Here is a 15707-nt window from a genome sequence, read left to right as displayed (position 1 = left end):
TTAGGAGATGCAGGTTTCTGCTGGTGTGTGCAAAGTATGTCCAGACAACCATGCAGGATGGATCTGAAGAAAGCAGCAGTGTCTATTGTATTAGAGAATTTCTCCGTGTTTAAACTTCACTTCTTAGATGCATTTAAATTCTTAATGCAAATGACATCGTAATTTAAAATCCTCTCCATGTTAACTGAATTGAATGTCTTGCTTTAAATACAGAATATGATGAAACGGATTACCATTTGTTCAGAAAGTCAAATATTATTTTTGCTTTAGATAGCTTTGTAATAATATTTCTTCAAACAATTCAAAACTTTTGAAAATGATGTGAAATTTTCATTATAAACCCCTTTCCTATGTTTATTATATACAGGAAATATGCAATAAAATTTCTTTATAAAAACGATTGCTAAAGACTCCTCATTTTAAGGCACAGAGACGTGGATCGTCTGTGGGTGTTTGCAGCGGGCCTCCCTGCTTCCCTCCTCACCCAGCTGACAAGCCTGCAGTTGGTATTGCGGGCCTGTTTTCTGACACAGCCTTTGCACACTGGGGCCCTGACCGTGGTGGGGTCAGTCCAACTGTCCACACCCCAGGCCCCAGGAAGGGGCCCTGGGGATTCGAAAGGTTGGAGAATTATGCATCCTTTGCTTCACCTCAGTGGAAACCTCAGCAGTGTGTGTATGTTCTTGTTTCAAATATGAACTTTGCAGCATTTCATCATGATAACTCTACAGGATGAAATGCAGGAATGATACCGTGCTGTTACCTAGATTTCTGTTAAAGCATTTGGTGGGAAACTTACACTGTTGTCAAGAATTGGTCTCTAAGGAAATACATTAGGAGTTCCCCATTGCTCACAGTTGTATTTACCTTTAAAATAACTTCTTCAGAAGAGTTTCTGTATATAGTCACATACCACATACTGATATTTAGGTCACCGATGGACCGCATTTATGACGATGGTCCCACAGTGTTATAATGGAGCTGAAAAATTCCTATTGCCTTGTGACTACATCGCATAAGGCATTACTCGTGTGTTTATGGTGATGCTGGTGTTCAGGGTTTGTGGAGTCGACAGTCGTGTGCAGTAATGTCCTGGGCCTTCACATTTGCTCCCCACTCACCCACTGACTCACTGGAGCAGCTTCCCGTCCTGCAGGCCCCATTCGTGGTAAGTGGCCTAAGCAAGATACCATATTTTTTACTGTACTTTTTCTGTGTTTAGATATGTTTAGATACACAAATGCCATTGTGTTGAACTTGCCTACAGCATTCAGTACAGTAAGATGCTGTGCGGGCTGGGAGCTTATATTAAATGGCCTCGAGGTGTAGTAGGCTATACCGCCTAGGCTTGTGTTAATGCACTCTGATGTTAGCACAACTACAAAATCACCTAATGACACATTTCTCAGAAAGTGTCCCCATTGTTAAGTGATGCATGACTGTAGTATTATTTGTTCAAAATTTTTAGTTTAGTTTTTTGGTTCATTTTGTTGGTTTATTTTAAGGAGAGGTGAGGTGAAGAGGACTTTTGTTTTCTCAGCCAATTCTTTAAGTAATATTCCTGGGATCCTAAAGTTCAGAGGTCAGTGATTTCACGTAGTGTGCCTTGGAACAGTGCTTCCCACATGCAGTCCCCAGACTGCAGCATCAGCTGCTACAAATCCAGGTTTCAGACCCCCTCCCAGACTTTCAGCCTCTGAAGTTCTGGGGTGCGGCCTTCACAGTTTGTGTTTTGGCAAGCCCTCCACGGGACTCTGGTTCCAGTTTGAGAACCGCTGCCTTGGAATGTCTAGGGAAAGAAATTCAAATACTCATTTTAAAAAGCATATATATCTCACCCAGTATCCCCTCGCACCCTGCCAAACAGTTTGATTTGTCATCACTGGTGGTCTTTCTACAGAGATGGATCTAACAGTTTTCCCAAAGCTTCATGTCTTTCAGCTGTTCTCGCCCTCCGCTGCCCAGTTGTCTTGTTCTGGAGAACTAGCTGAACCTCCTCAACCAGCACCACTGGCAGTCCTGTTTGTACTTCTGGGTGGACTGCAGGCTGCTGGTGGTGCTCAGCAGCCTCTCTGGAACTTCAGGATGTCACAGAAGGGTTTATCTCAGCAATTCCAAAAACTAGAGAACAGATCTGAAGTTTAATCCTGTATGTGCAGACAGGGTGAGCCACACACACAAAGGGAGAGCTGTTACAACTACAGAGCTCCGTAGTATCCCTAGAGCTGTTCCAGTGAGGTTTTCATGACCCATGTAGGGTATGAGAGCTCCGACCACAGGCTGCCTGGATGCCTGTCATTGTTAAGGTCTCTATCGTGAATCCTGGCATTTCCCCTTTTGACAGATATCTTTCCCTGAAGGCATCACTGATCAACAGTCATGCCTTCCAATTTCAGTGGCCCTTTGTCCCTTGATGCTGGGAAAGACCTCTGGGCGTTCTCGCTCACATTAGAGGGAAGGTGCAGGACTGGAACTGCTCATGTCCAGGTTTGACAGGCAACAGGTGCAGAGCATAAGAACAAGAAGAATATAGAGCAAAGTTAAAAACAACATCACAAACGTAGTCTATATCATGATTCTGAAGTAGGAGTGCAAAACAAAGTAGTGAGATAGAGAGTCATTATTGTCTCGGACAGATTGAAGCTCTTGATGACAGATTCAGTGACTGGGGAGGTTTCCCCTTTCACAATAGATTGGGAAATGCAGACAAGGGCACTTTCCTCCTAAGAAAGACAAAGGGAATGAAAGAAAGAAGCAATAGTAAGAAAAAGTTGTACAGACCTGGCCTGGTGGTTTTGCGATTGCTGACTCCAGATGCCGCCTGCTTCTGTGTGCAGTTCCAGTCAGGGTCTGGTGACACCACTCTAGGTGCCATACATGAATTCGAGTTTCTACCTCCATTTTACTCTTTAAATATGCACCACCTATGCACCATGGGAAATCAGTATTACCCAGAGGAGTCTCCTGCAGATCATTACAGCGGCATGGGGTTGGGGGAAACGGAGCTGGTGGCAGGGTCTGGAGGTGATTCTTCAGCGTTCAGCAGTTGTGAAGAGCTTCATCAGTGTCAGAGGGGAGAAAAGTAGCTGGATTAAGGTTAGTGCACCATCAAAGAGTTATGTGAGGAGCAGTTAAAAGACAAGGACTTTGTAGGAGGTAAGGTGATTAACTGAAAGATGCTGGGTGTGGTGAGAATTCAGGAGGGATCTTACAGCATGAGGTGCAAAGGTGGTTAAAGGGGACCCCAAAAGAATTTCCTTATGGCCTTTACCAGGACTGTGGAAGTAATGGCTTCAGCCAGGGCGAGTATCCCTGAGCCACAGGGTCCTGTTGCTAACTAAAACACTCTATGGACCTATGGCGGTGCCCATGTTTTGGGGATGTTCAAGAATAGATGGGTTCATTATCCTCTCCTCTGAGGCTTAGCAGGGTATGTTGTCCCTATAAAATTGGGTTGTGACTGTCATTATTTAATAAAACATACAGAGATTTTTGCCATAAGGAGATTTGGGATTCAATTTTTGGCAATAGCCCAAGAAAGCCTCATAGTTGCTGCTTAATTTTGGACCTTGGGAAATTTAGGACACTATGAAGCCTATTTGGGTCCAGGTGTAATCCTTGTTCTGATATTAGATGCCCCAGATATTGAACCTGGGTTTAGGCAAACGAATTTTTCTTTAGAGATTTTATTTCCATTAAGCCTAAAAGTTCTAAAAGGTAAAAGCTGTTTTCCTGTGAGAAGGCTTGGGAGGAAAAGCAAAGAAACAAATCATCCGTGTATTGCAGCAAAACAGAGCCTTTAGAGAAAGTTATATCATCCAAGTCAGCCTTCAGGATTTGTGAGAAATAAGAGGGGCTCTCAGTAAAATCCTGAAGCATTACTGTCCAGGTGCATTGATTCCTTTCCCAAGTGAAGGCAAAAAGGTATTGGCTCGCTTCTTCAACTGGAATGTGCTAGTTAAATAATGCACTGTATAAATCAATCACAGTAGAGAACTTCCTTCCAGTTGGGACAGATGCTAGTAGTGTGTGAAGGTTAGGAACAACAGGGTATCAAGGGATAACAAGGTGGTTTCTTGCCCAGAGGTCCTGGACAAACCTCCACCCTCAGCCCTTGGGTTTTCTCATGGATAAACTTAGAGGGAGTAGGGCCTTGAGTTCTGTAATCTTCTATTATGGGTTTGATACTTTGAAGGACCTCTTTACTTAAGGGATATTGATTAATTCTGGGGAAGGGTTTTGAGGGCTCTATTTGATCTTAATGGGTGGTGCACTATGAGTTTTGCCAACATCAGTTGAAGATTTTGCCCATAATGAAGATGGTAGCTGATCCAATAGGGACAAATGATCAGTGCTCCCAAATTCAGCTATAGGTCCATCAGAAAAGAAGCAAATAAAAGATGTTGAAGAGTCATTTAGTTCACCCAATTGTCTATTTTGATAGCTACTGTCAAATTTTAAAACCATTTCCCCCACCCTTCAGGAGAAATTTTGGCATAATATGTCTTTAGGTAGTATCAGCCTAATAAGTAAGTAAGGGCAGAGGAACTAATGAACCGAGGAACTCTCTCTCAAAGGGACCAAACAAGAGGAATGGGAACAGACACAGAAGCCTGTTGAGGTGGATTGGTGTTCCCACTGTTTGAACTGTTTTATTCAGAGGCAGGGGCTGCTTTACAGCAGTGGGGCTGAGCATGGAGAGTGTAGCTCTTGTGTGAATAACGACAGAGAGTCATTCCTAATTTGGAGAAAAGTTTCTCCAAGCCAATTAAGAGGGATAATTGGGACATCTGGTCAGGATGGAGGTGCAGTTAAACATGACTCGCCTCCTCGCACAAATACAGCAAAAATTACAACTAAATTACAAAACAACTACTACTACCTAGAATTGTCAGAAAATCAAGCAGTGTGTAAGCCCAACAACTAAGGAATTAAATCACATTCATCTAGATGGGTAGGAGAGGTGGAGACACATAGAGGTGTGGAATGGGTGGTCCCACACCCGCATGTGCTCAGTAAAAAGCGGGAGGGAAACCTCAGGAGTGAGGGATCCCAGCCCCACACCAAACAACCCAGCCCCAGGTTTCAGTGCCAGGAAGCTAAGTCCCCATATTTTCTGGCTATAGAGACTGGTGAGAGCTGGAGAAGTGGAAGAAACTGTGGGATTCTCAAAAAGCCTCATCTTAAAAAGCCCTCAAAGGACTTAGGACTTATGTAGACTTACTTTCTCTGGGCTGTAACACCAGGGCAGCAGCTGGAAGGGCCCCAGTGGCATATAGGAGGGAACTGAAGTGACTGACATCAGGGTGAGTGCTGAGGGACAGCTTCCTCCCAGACAAAACTCCAGATGCTAGACAGCAGCATTGTCCCTTTTCTGAGCCATCTCCCACACAGAGCCACAGAGTAGCAGCACCATATCTGAGATTCCATCAACCTGATTCACACAGGTTGCCCCTGCCTCTGGCAATTACCTAAGGCTCTGCCCCATCCAACTTAGGGGTGTACTTTTCTACAATAGTCCACATTACTAAGAAAGGGAGTCAAAGCAGCTTTACCTATATGTAGACACAAACACTCATTTTGCCAAAATGAGGAGACAAAGATCATGGCACAGATGAAAGAACAGAACAAAACTCCAGAAAAAAAATAAACAAAGTAGAGATAAATAATCTATCAGATGCAGAGTTCAAAATAACCATTATTAGGATGCTGAAGGAACACATTGAGTACTTCAACAGCATGAAAAAGACCCTGGCAGAAATGAAGTTCACACCAAGAGAGATAAATATTTATAGGGAACCAACAGTGGAGTGGATGAAGCTGAGAAATCTAATTGATAATTTGGAACATAAGGAAGAAAAAAAAAACATTCAATCAGAACAATAAGAAGAAAAAATAATCAAAAAACAAGGATAGGCTAAATAGCTTCTGGGATAATTTCAAATGGGCCACTGTTAGAATAATAGGGGTGCCAGAAGGAAAAGAGAAAAACCAAGAAATTGAAAACTTATTTGAAAAAATAATGAAAGAAAACTTCTCTAATTTGGTGAAGGAAATAGACATACAAGTTCAGGAAGCACAGAGAGCCCTAAACAAGATGGACACAAAGAGGACCACACCAAGATACATGATAATTAAAATGTCAAAGGTTAAAGGCAGAGAGAGAATCTTAAAAGCAGCAAGAAAAAAGCAAAGAGCTACCTACAAAGGAGTTCTCATAAGACTGTCAGCTGATTTGTCAAAAGAAACTTTGTAGGCAAGGAGGGACTGGCAAGTATTCAAAGTGATGAAAAGCGGGACTTACAGCCTATATTATTCTATCCAGCAAAACTATCATTTAGAATGGAAGGGCAGATAAAGTGCTTTCCGGACAAGGCAAAGCTAAAGGAGTACACCATCATCAAGCCATTATTATATGAAATGTTAAAGGGATTTATTTCAGAAAAAGATCAACACTATGAACATTAACATGGCAATAAATTCACAGCTACCAACAATTGAATCCAAAAAGCAAACTATGCAAACAAGCAAAACAGAAACAGAACCATAGATACGGAGATCATCTGGAGGGGAAGGGGAAGAGTGGGGGAAAAGGTGCAGAGATTAAGTAGTACAAATTGGTAGGTACAGAATAGATAGGGGGTATTAAGAATGGTATAGGAAATGGAGTAGCCAAAGAACTTACTTGCACGATCCATGGACATGAACTAAGAGGGGGTATTGCTGGAACAAAAATGGGGGTGCCAGGTGGAGGGGGGCAAAGGGGGAAAATTGGGACAACTGCAAAAGCATAATCAATAAAATATATTTAAAAAAGAATTCTCCAACAAACTAAGGCCTACTTAAAATATTTCAGGCCTAAATTTAAATGTCACTCTGTCAAAGAAGTCTTCACTGATCCCCACAATTAAAATTACGTTTCCTTGTGTTTATCTTCTATGGCACCCTTTTCTTTTGTAGCACCTTTCAGAGCTTATAATTAAATATTTATTTGTGTGTCCCCTCTCCAAAAGAGAGAGAGGGAGGGAGGGAAGGAGGGAGGGAGGGGGAGAGAGAGAGAGAGAGAGAGAGAATTGGGAAAAGCCCCCATAGTTCCTCGGAGCTCTGTCCCTGGGATTAGGAAGACCTTGGAAAGGTTGGTTAAAAGGCTGAGGACTCCTGCAGCACTTACATGTGTGATAACCTCTTTTCCAAAATCCTGACTCTGAAATAATAGCAGAGGCTAGGAGACTTTTGGTTTTGTATAAAGAGCTTCATTTGCTAGAGCTGAAAATTAAAAATTTTCATGGTCTTTCTTCTAGGTGGCTCATCTAGGGTACAAGCACTTACTGAATTAAATGGGCATTTACTGAATTAACCAAATATAGAGGGGCCATGGTTCCCATTCCATTCTGGTTCTTTTAACTAAAAAGGAAAGGTCTCAGTTCAGCCCATTAATAAACACAGAGTTAAAGGTTACTTAAGTAGATGCAACATCTGGGGGAATATGTGAATTTTCTTGAAAACAATCTAAAGTTGATTATAATGGTCATGAGGAGGTTTGTCAGACTTTTGTGAGCAGGTCTGAATTATGTCCTGATCAAAAGCCTTTGGAAAGGGTACCGAAATTGCTCTGTAGAGATCTCCAGTGAGTGTTCTAGCATTTTCCTCAATATCAGAGGTTTGGATTTTTTTTAACTCTCTTTTGAGATATTCCCATTGGTCAAGCCTCACCCAGTGCCATGCCTGGTCTCCCCCCACTAGCATATGAACTAGTTGATATGGACTAGAAAACTCAGGCTGGTAAGTGTGAATAACTGTTTAACTCTTCTGCAAATCTGTGAGAATCCTCAGTTACCTTAGGAAATACTTTAACTCTGGCTCATAATTTGGCTTTAGTCCAGGGAGCATGTAAAACTTGCGAATCTTTAGGGGGCTTAATTTTAAAGGGAAATGAAGTTCTTTACAGAGGAGAAGAGGAAGTTAAGGGGAGAGGCTGTTATAACCATAGAGCTCTGCTGTGACCCTAGGGTTGTTCCCGTAGAGTTTTGTGCTTGACACAGGATGTGAGAGCTCCTTCCACAAGTCCTCCTGATCCCTGTTTTGGTAAAGGTCTCATAAATTTTGACAACCTGAACAAGCGTCACATGTCATGTAAGGGTAGTCTGGCAAGAACTCATCCCATGCACTGTCTCCCAGAGGCTGGCCTTGTCCTGGACCAGCCTGGAAAGGGACTGGTCAGAAGATGACTTTAGGTTCTCAATCAGGCAGCTCTGACCCCAAAACACCTGAAAGTCTCTCATGTGAATAAGGGGCATTTATGGAACCATCACAGGATAGGGCTATGGCGACCTGAGTTTTGGAAACCAGATCAGATCCTTAGGCCCAGATGAGATTTTCCCAACTTTTTGGTTGGTTATGGAACCACACTAACTTGTTACATGATGGCTGCCTGGGGTCCTCATTCTTATTTCAAGATTTTAATTCTCCTTCTTGCAGTGTCCACCTCTACAACTCCCAGAAAACACATACTCACCCATATCATCCAGGCATGGCAGGAACCCAGCAGATTGTCAGGATAAACACCAGGGCAAGACAACTAGGATTTATTAAGCACTTACCTCAGCACTGTCCTGACAGGGTAAGCGTAGAGAAAGAAAGAACTCAAAAGCAAAGTGAGAGCGTTGTGTACCAGTCTTGGCTATGGTGACAGCAATGCTATCTGCCGGAAATGCCTGAGGGCACTCCCCTGGGCCCCAGTGAGCTCCAAACAGACATCTCCCCTTTCCAGACCATTGTTATGACTGGAACCACCCTTGGGGTTCTTATCCTGATTGCAATATGGATAATTCAGCAATAACCATCAGAAAACTGTGAAGAAAAAAGAGTTTGTTACTTACAGGTCTTGGAGCATACCAGAGGGCACACAGAGAGGTTGTAGGCAGAGAGAGTGCAGAGAGAGTGAGCATGGGCCTGGGGTTTGCCTTTGTTGGGGTCAAGGTGGAGGGCTTTCCAAGGCTCATTCTTCATTGGTGAATTTTAAACATAAGACCAGGAATTTAAAGTGTAGGAAAAGAGAGAAAAAGAAAGAAAAACCAAGCAGTCCACATGGCCGGTTATCTAAATCAAGCAGAATCTCTAAAACAAGAGCCTCACAATGGTGGGTATTTGAGATAGCCTGCACAAAAGTGAGTGCCTCTTTGAGGTGGACGCCTCCACATTCAAAGCTTATGTCAGGCACTTGCATTCCCCAAAGAAGAGCCAACTGTCCAAGCTCACACCATAACCCACCCTGTGACGTGGGGCTTCAGAGTCGACAATGAGAACAATAATAGCCTGGGTGGCTGATACACCAAATGTCAGGGGTAGAGCACGTTGTATCTCAGAAACTGAACATCTCAGTAGGCTTATAGTAGCAAATTCTGTAATAATTATACAGGCAACAGTCAAATCCAAGCCATAGCCATTGTCCCAAACTTGGAAGGTCCAAGCATGATATCAAAGTCAGTGATCTCGATGGCCCTGCGAACCTGCTCAATGACTGGGTAATATTGTGGAATTGTTTAACATCTTGGGCTAGCTGGTATAAGCAGGTCTGAGTTCATACTGAGTCAGTAGATGGCTCCATACCTCATCAAACCAGCCTCTTAGTCTTGAGGATGGATCAGTTCAGCTGAAGGATGTCTCATGTCAGGAGCTGCTGATGCAAGTCTTTATGGTACAAGTATTTGCATTAAGTATTTAATAAGATGCATTTCTATGGAAACAAAAAAATAAAGGTTGATGATTGGAGTAAATTATAACCCCAGTTTTGGAGTTCTAAAGGCAGCCAGTCAAGAAGATTTCTAGACATCAGACTTGAAACATCTCCAGAGGGAGGGAGGCAGACTGGCAATCTGATAGATGTTCCTGGTGCACAGTTTGAGTGTCTGGAGATCCGTCTGAGTGGCCCATACAACACTAGGCACAAAGATTGTCCATATGTGAGCTGTTGTGGCAATTTCTCTGTAGTTTATATCAAGTTGTCCCACTTTAGCTTGCAGGGCTTTGCAGAAGGGGCAGTCTTGGTTCTCAATTCCAAGTCAGGTGGGTGGGAGAAAAACTGGAAACAGTTTGGAGTTATAGCCAGATATGGAAGGAAATGAGAATAATCCAGGGTATTATTTTACAATTTACAGGTAGAAAACAAAACCTCAAAGACAATTAGCAACTAGAACTTAATATCCACAAGTGTGTAATTATAGTTTCTACAGAAACATAACTTTTCTCTATAATTACTGCCATTTCTATCTGAGATAGCCACAGTAAAACTAATTTGTTTGCAAATTAAGTCTAGTTTCAATAAACTTGGACTGATTATTCACATATTTGCAGCAGGAGTAGTGATTGACTATAAAGGTTTTTACATTTCCATTGCTGGAACTTTTCATAAGGAATCTCAGCCAAGCCAAGGACTTGCTATCAGACATTGTCTGCCTAACCTATAGGTTTGGATGAAATCCTCTCTCCTTGCGGTCCTCTGAGGTTTCTGGGCCTACCAGGAAGTAACCTTTCTTACTCACCTGGTAAGGCTTCCGGGAACCTTGTAATCAAGGTATTAGGTCAATTTTTTCAAGGGGCTTAATTGGCTCCATAAAGTCAACCTGAGTTCCTTAAAGCTATTGGGTCATATCTGAGTCTATGTGCATCCCTCTCAAATATGACATTTCAAAGCTTTGGTAATATAACCAATATTTACAATAGTGTCCTGTTATGCAAATAACTATATTGCCATGAAAATAAGAATACTCATCAAAGATTTTCTGAATTTTGTTGGGATCAGGAAGGGAGAAAAAATGTTTCATCTTTGTTAAATAATGTACACTTTTCAAATTGCTGAAAGTCATAGTTACTTTAAGGAAAAAAGCTTCCTTAAATCTGGAAAACAAAACATTAAAGAACCAGAGAAGTTTTAACAAAAAGTCATAAAAGAGTATGATCATCATCAGTTCACTCAGTCCTGTGTAATTAATTCTTGATTGTGACCTTTTGTTAGCGGTTTAATGAATTCAGCTTTTCCTTAGACTTCTGTAAATTCTTAACCGTTTCAGTGGTATGATCGGAAAGTCATCAGAAACCTGTACTTGTCTAAGTCCTTTCTATGAATATCCTTTTGCAAAAGCATTAGCGGAAAACAATAATTGTGGGTAAATGACAGAAGTCTTGAAAATGTCCATAATTAAAGATCTGATGAGAGTTCATTATAATTCAATTGACAGGGAATTTGATGACTTCTGTGACACAAAACTTTTTAAATTTTTTGAAACTGATTTTAGGGGCGTGGGGAGAGAGAGAGAGGAAAAAAACCATCTATTTGTTCCAATGAAATTTACCATATCAAATAAGCCTAATTAGTTTAATGCTTATCTTTTTTATAAGGAAAGAGAACAAATATTTTGAGATGTTCCAGGGAAACTCTAGGAAATCCCAAAGTTACTTCCAGGTCAAAAAGACTTTATCTACAATTTGATTTGGGGAATTTTGTCAAAAATATCAGAAAGTTTGGACAGTTGACTAAATAGGATCACTGATCTATATGAAATAATACTTAATTATCTATTTAACTGAAGTAACTAAATATTTTAAAGGCAAATACAGAAGGTATATAGTTGTGAACAAAACTTAGCTCATTTAATATCAAGAAGACTCAGTTTTCTTAACCAATCAAAGACCCGATTAAGATAACATAAAGTATCGAAAATTAATTTGATGAAAAACAAAATCTTTGCTAGATCACTCAAAAGGTAAAGAAAATGCTTTATCAAGAGCAGATTAACAGTCCAATAAAATGTTGTCCTTTTAGCAAATGAAAGAAAATTAAATTTTAGTTTTATATAAGTACAGTATTGATAGCAAAGCTTATATTTAAAGACCCTTATAACAATTCACTCTGGTTTAGACATGAAAAAATTGAAAATACATATGTTTATTGATTTAGAGAAAGAGGAAAGGAGAGAGAGAGAAAGAAATATCGATCTGAGAAGAGAAACATTGATTGGTTGCCTCCCATATGTTCCCCAAGTGGGGATTAAGCCTGCAACGCAGGCATGTGCCCTGACCAGGAAGCCAACCCCCAACCTTTTGGTTTATAGGATGAGGCTCCAACCGGGCCACACTGGCCAGGGCTGGTTTAGACATTTTGACTGCGCAAAGTAAAATTCTCTTCTTCTCTCTTTCCCCAATTTTCTATATCATTTTATCCTTTATTTTCTCCTTCCTATTCAGAAATAACCAGTTTACTTTAGAACAAATTTACTTTTTTCTCCTGTTAGTAGTTTATCTCCATACTTTCTGTATTTTCTTAGCCAAAAGTACATCCTACATCCCTTGTATATGGAGTTGTTTTTCTTATTATTTCTAGAAGATTTAATTACATATATTAATTAGAATTCTTAAGCCTTAGAAACTTTAATTTCTAGTGAAAACTAAGAAGTAAGCAATTGTGAACTGTCTGTTAATGTCAACATTATTTAGACTGGCAATTCATGAATGCATTTCAAAATTTTTTCCCTCATGGCATAATTTTTAATGTGGTACAAGACATACTTACTAACAGACCCCCAAATTTTTAGTTTTCTGTAATGAGGTCAAAAGTAGGTAAACTTAGACTTGTTTAGCAATTAACATTTTAGGATTTTATATTATTTGGAAATGACCTAGATATTCAATGAATTCCTGTCATTTAATTTAATTTAACAAGTTACCAAAGAGATTTTGGAAATTATTTTTAACCACACATACTATAATGTAGTTATTGCTGAAAAATTCATCTAAACTCTTACTTTATTTCACTTGCATCTCTCTAATGCATTTTCTCCCAACAATGATGTTCATACTACTCACTAGAAACTTCATTAGACAGTGAGCAAAGTCAGCCATCATGCCAAGCTCCTTCTCTTGCTGACAAATTTTGAGATAACATGAATTTATTTGACTAGTAAACCCATGTATAATAGAAGTTGTATATCTGCATGTATTTAATGTTAGTAACTCTGAAGACATACGTATTTTAATTGAACCAACCTTACACTAGCTTTCATTTGCCAAAGATTATTCCAGATCATGTGAACTGGCAACATGTTTGATTTCTGGATTTTAGGAATACTTAATTCGTATGCACTTATTTTAAAGCCAACTAAATAGAGCTCTTTATGAATTAATTTATGTATATGTTAATTAAATGTAAAAAAAAATCCAACTACACACATAGTTAGACATGGAGAACCTTACAGCTTCTGCCCTAAAACTTTAGCCATCAGGTTTACCAGTGTCTAGCTCACTAGATTATAAATAACAGTGGAATCCCAAGTGGCAGATGGCACAAGTTAAGGTTATCCACTCCAATGGCAAAGCTTTATACTATTTATGGAGAAGACTTTTAAGATTTGAATTTATCCTTGATAAGTAATTTTAAGGGGGCTGTGGAATAGATTTGGGACAAGAGGTCTTTTATAGCATTTTATATTTTAAAAGACCTCAATTTTTCTTGGTCTCAGGCCACTGTGGGCAGAATTTTAGGTACTTCCTGGGGTGTTTACATTTCAAAGGTATGATAAGATTTGCATCTTCAAGGGACAGAAAAAGAATATAAGTTTCCTCCTAGGAGTTCTAGTGCCTTTTGGATGGTTTCTGCAGCTCCAATAAAATGTAGCAGTGCTGCTCTGTCATTAGGGGAAACGCCGGTAAAATTAAATCTCTGGACTCAGGGTTGAATGGGGCCTCTTCAGGGGACCTCTGCAGAGGGGTCATTTAAGTTACTGTGGTCATGGAAATGCTAAATCCCTGGGACCACGCCAGTTTTACCTAACAGGAGATGGGCTTCATCTTAATGTTCTCGGTTCATGGAAATCAGCCTTGGCAGGGACCATTGTGACGCAAGGACGGGCACACAGCCAGACAGTGGATGCCCAAGCGAGGACTGGGAGGGCTCTTGTGCAAATATTGGTGGCTCCAGGGAACTTTGCCTTCCCATCTTCCTCTTCCTCCTCACCAGAGACTTCGATCGCCCCCACCCCAGCATCTCCCTGGGTGGCAGTGATGCCTTGTGCGCCATGCTCTTCGTTGTGCCCTGTTCAGGGTAAAGCGGAGGGGGCTCAGGATCTGTGGTATCTCAGAACAAACAAGCTTATAGCCTAGATGGATCTTTAAGGATGTTATATATTTTAGGGTCTTTAGTGATATCGGCCAGCTGATGCATTTTGGCAGCTACGAGTAACAATTTGGAGCCTTTCTGCACTTAAAATCTTTTAGAAAAATTTTAATTACCATTAAGATATAGTTTCTGATCTTAGTTTCTACTTGATTTTCTCCTGTTACCTTAATATTGAGTGTTGTTGCTGGAATCATTTGTGGGTGACATCTCTGTGAGCCGCTTTCTCAGGTGGCCACTTTCCCCTCCAGAGTATCTCAATCTATGTCTCTGGGACTGGGGTCTGTTGCCACTAGCTCAGGAGGCACAGGGTCTCGGAGAAAAGCCCATAAGCCTCTGGAGTATAATATTAGAGCCTTGGCATATTGGTATGCTGTGGCACCGAGCAATGCCCAGGAGGCTTCCATAGGGGTTTTATGTTTATCAAGGGGCTGGTGTTCCTCCTGGGTGTTCTTAGGAGGCTCTGGCACTAGATATTTGGGACATTTATATCTGTCTGTTAAATTTTCAGCAACATCGCACCAAGAATTGGGCCCACAATGTCCCATTGGATCAGGGGACAGAGAGCTACGGTGGTGAGTGAAGCAGTGCTACAGACACTGGAAGCCTGTACTTTCCCTTCGGTGGTGCCATTGGTTTTCAAAGCAGGCTAGCTCCCTCAAGGCTAGTTCCCTCTTCTGGGTTTGTTCACATAGTCCAGGCATGACCTGCCAACTCAGTGGTCACAGGCAGAGGTCTCCTGTCCTCCTCATCTTCAGGGATCTTTTCCTCATGCTTTTATCCCAGAGCCTTTTCTTGAGCTGGGACAATAGCCTTGCAATGCAATGCACCCTCCTTGGATTCTCCCTGGCCATGAGGCATGAAAGACCCTTATGAACATGAATAGTTAATTAAGGCCTTTATAATTAGTGGTCTAATCCTCTCATTAGACCATATAGCTTTGATCATGCTGCTCTGGGGAGATCTTTGGATTATTGTGGCAGCTGTGACCCTTTGGGTGTCATACTGTGGACAACACAGAGACCCTGGGCAAGTTGTGCTCCTTTCCTAGATGGTGTTACTTACCTGAGTTAGGCGGGGTTAGTAAGCAAGGTGCAGGTAAAAAGCATTTCCCCAGGTTCCTTGTAAGGTCAATTATGCAATCCTGTCAACTACACCAATTGTTGTGTACCAGCCTCAGCTCTGATGATGGCAATGCTACCTGCTAGAACGCCTGGGGGCACTCACCTGGGGCCTCGTGTGCTTCCCAAAGACATCTCCCCTTTCCAGACCAGTGGTATGACTGGAACCACAGTCCTGGAACCAGTACTTTGATTGCAATACAGCCTTCAGCAATAACCATCAGGAAACTTTGAAGAAAAACATTTATAACTTACAGGTCCTGGAGCATACAAGGCATGCCGGGGGCACACAGAGAGGTTGTAAGGAAAGGGGGGGGGCGGGTGGAAAGAGAGAGAGAGAGAGAGAACATGTATGCATGGGCCCAGGGTCCTGCTTTTATTGAGGTCGAGACTGGGGAAGTCCAGGGTCTCATGGACTC

The sequence above is a fragment of the Phyllostomus discolor genome, chromosome 2 (assembly GCF_004126475.2).
Source record: "Phyllostomus discolor isolate MPI-MPIP mPhyDis1 chromosome 2, mPhyDis1.pri.v3, whole genome shotgun sequence".
In the NCBI taxonomy this organism is placed as follows: Eukaryota; Metazoa; Chordata; class Mammalia; order Chiroptera; family Phyllostomidae; genus Phyllostomus; species Phyllostomus discolor.
Note: the sequence above shows the minus strand (reverse complement) of the source record.